The 3,387-nt window shown below is 45.1% G+C and overlaps 1 protein-coding gene across 6 annotated transcripts in view; it reads left to right on the top strand.

Annotated features, from left to right (window-relative positions):
• Nucleotides 1–3,387, top strand: part of CTPS2 (CTP synthase 2) — a 150,205-nt gene that overhangs the window by 32,285 nt on the left and 114,533 nt on the right. The window lies entirely within an intron of this gene.

Below are 3,387 nucleotides of genomic sequence, written 5' to 3'. Positions count from 1 at the left end.
TTTGTTTTTATTTCCATTTCTCTCGGAGGTGGGTCAAAAAGGATCTTGCTGTGATTTATGTCATAGAGTCTTCTGCCTATGTTTTCCTCTAAGAGTTTTATATTGTCTGGCAGGCGGATTCTTAACCACTGCGCCACCAGGGAAGTCCCTATATTGTGAATTGATGACCATCAAAAATTTAGTCAACATCCATCATCTCACATAGTTACAAATTTTTTTTTTTCTTGTGATGAGAACTTTTAAGATTTACTCTGTCGGCAACTTTCAGAGAAAGATTCCTTTCCTTAAAGGCAAAATGGACATTGCACATCTCATAAATTTGTTTGACTGCTGCTTCAGTTTCGGCTTTGGATAGACCTTAACACGTTGTTATGGGTGATATTTTCCCTGTTGTGTGAGGAAAGAATTAACTTAGGACTACTCTAGTAATAACACTGAAAGTTTCTGATCACAATGACGATAATGGTGAACCAGAGGAGAAATGGGACTTTCCAAATTGGCAGAGAGGGTGCAGTGGGGGTGGAAGCAGATAACGTTTAAAGCTTTTGCTTCCTTTTCCGGATTCCCTGCTTACTCCCAGAATAGCCCCCATCAAAAACCAGAAAATGTGTCCTTATGGTTTAGTTTAAGTGCAGATCTCTTTTTTTCCTACATATTTTCCCCCCATTGGATTCTGGTGTATTATAGTTAGTGAGCACTTACACCCCTCACCCCCTGCCAGTTTCCTGATTTCATGTTTTATTTCTTGGATTTTCATAATTAAGTTTGTCATTCACTTACAGAATGATCAAATATTTCTATCTGTTCCATAGCCAGGAGAATTGAATTTTAATTATGTTTTGTTATCTTAGTTAAAGTTAGTAAAGAATAATTTCTTCTGTAGCAATGAAATCCTCAGACTTCTTAGTCTGATTCTGTTGTAATTATGGTAGCAGGTACTAGAACGCTGTGACCTAGGGCTTATATTGAATTTCAAGACTGTTCTGTCCTGTCCTGACCACTAACCTAAACTCCCATTGCTGTGTGCAGGGCTCTGGACTTGTGCTGGAGATACGGCAGGCAAGTTCCTGCCCTCATGGGCCTTACAGCCCAGTGGGGTAGAGAGACAGGAGACAAGGACTCAAATAAAATAGTGGCACCTTGTGCTGTGTTACTAGGAAAGGCAGAGACAGGGTGCTTTAGGTGGGTGGTCAGGGTTGGGCTCTCTGGGGGGGACACAGCTCCCCGGGCTGAAGGATAAAAAGGACGTAAGGTGTAGATGAAGAAGGTGGGTAGGAGGGCCTAAGGGGCAGGAAGGAAGAGCGTGACCCATCTGAGGACCTAAAAGGCCAGTGGGGCTGGAGCACAGAGGTGGAGGCTGGGGGAGTAGGGGGATGGGAAAGGGGCAGGTGGCAGTGGGGCATGAGATGAGATTAGAGATATATTTCAGGGTCAGATCATGTAGGGCCTTTTGTTGGCTGCCTAAAGGAGTTTAGATTTTATTTTTAGTGAAGCAGTGAGCTGCTGAAGGTTATAAGCATGGGAGAGATGTATTCTGAATTTTAAAAGGTCACTCTGCTGCTGTATGATAAATGGTTGGTAGGACAGGAGAGGGTGGAAGCTGGGAGGCCATTAAAATTGGGGGCAGCCAACTTTTTCTGTAAAGGGCCAGATAGTAAATATGTTTGGTTTTGCAGGTCAGAGAGTCTCTGTCACAGCTACTCCACTCTGCCATTGCAGTGCCCAAGCAGCCTTAGGTGACGTGTGGGTGGGCGTGGCCGTGTGCCAGTATAGCTTCATGTGTGAAAATAGGCAGCAGGCCATCTTAGCCACCCCAGGCTTAGACGATTACCATAATCCCTGCAAAAGATGGTGTTGGCTTGGGCGTCTGGGGTGGTAGTGGTGGAAATAGCAGTGGAGAGATTTGCAAGAATGTTTTGGAGGTACAGCTCACTGGACAGGGTTGGGTGAGGAAAAGGCGGGAATGGAGGATGATTTCCAGACCTCTAGCTTGAACCAGTTAGTGGTAGGAGATGCTGTTGCTGAGCTGAGGGAGAAGCCCCCAGACAAACAGGCCCAGGGCTGTGGGGGCCCGGAGTTCAGTTTGGGCCATGGTAAGTTTGAATACTTACTGATCCATCCAAGATGTCACGGACAAGTTGGCTTCAAAGCCCAGCGGTGCTGGGAGGAGAGGTCAGGGCTGCAAGTAGATTTTGGACCCAGTTGAGTAGCTGAAGCCAGGGAAGGTGGTGATTCCTGGGCCTGGGCCCATCATGATCTCTTCTTCCTCAGCATCCAGATCATTCCACTTAGTGCTCAAGTTTTGCTCTTGCTTTATTGTTCTTTAGCTCTGCCTTATTCTCCTCGCTGAATTCCGAGCTCCTCAGGAGCAGATTGTCTTAAGTTCTTCCCAGCAGCTGATTTAAAGTGTTGAACGTGTAGTAGATGCTCAAATGCTAAAGAATTAATTTTAAAATCTGGGTGATAATCTTTAAGTATTTAAATATGGTGAGGACAAATGCGTTAAGGTGAATTTTATCCTTGTCTAAAGTAAAATGCTTAAGTAACTTTATTGGAAGTACAATGTAAATTAAGTTAACATTTGTCAGAGGATTACACTGTCAGGAATATTCTCGGGGCTTTTGGTACTACTTCTTTCAGAGAGCCAGCATGTTTTAGTACAAGTGATTTAATTCTGGTAGTACCACCATTACAAGGAGACTGTTCAGCTGCATACAGGTGTGTGTGTGTGTGTGTGTGTGTGTTTGTTTGTGTGTGTGTGTTCATGAAGAGAGAGAGAGAGAGAGAGAGAGAGAGAGAATGTTAACTGTTTCACACTGGGCAGAACCAGATGGCTCTCCCTTTTCTCATACTGTCACCAGATGTGAATTCTCCCTTCCAACGGGACCACTGGTAGAAACTAACTGATCTCACTCCTCTGTGGTGTATATTCTGGATCTTTTTATCTGCTTAGGAATTCCCTTCTCTTTTCTTAAAGTGCTCTTTTTTTTTTAAACAAACCGTTTTTTTTTTTAATTGATTTATTTATTTTTGGCTGCGTTGGCTCTTCGTTGCTGCACGCGGGCTTTTCCCTAGTTGGGGCGAGCGGGGCTACTCTTCATTGCGGTGCGCGGGCTTCTCATTGCGGTGGCTTCTCTTGTTGCGGAGCATGGGCTCTAGGCACGCGGGCTTCAGTGGTTGTGACTCGCGGGCTCTAGAGCACAGGCTCAGTAGTTGTGACACACAGGCTTAGTTGCTCTGCGGCATGTGGGATCTTCCCGGACCAGGAATCGAACCCGTGTCCCCTGCCTTGGCAGGCAGATTCTTAACCACTGCGCCACCAGGGAAGTCCCACTTCTTTTCTTTCTTTTTTTTTTTTTTTTTTTTGTGGTACGCGGGCCTCTCACC

The sequence above is a fragment of the Physeter macrocephalus genome, chromosome 21 (assembly GCF_002837175.3).
Source record: "Physeter macrocephalus isolate SW-GA chromosome 21, ASM283717v5, whole genome shotgun sequence".
NCBI lineage: Eukaryota > Metazoa > Chordata > Mammalia > Artiodactyla > Physeteridae > Physeter > Physeter macrocephalus.
Note: the sequence above shows the minus strand (reverse complement) of the source record. Positions and strands in the feature narration are given on the sequence as shown.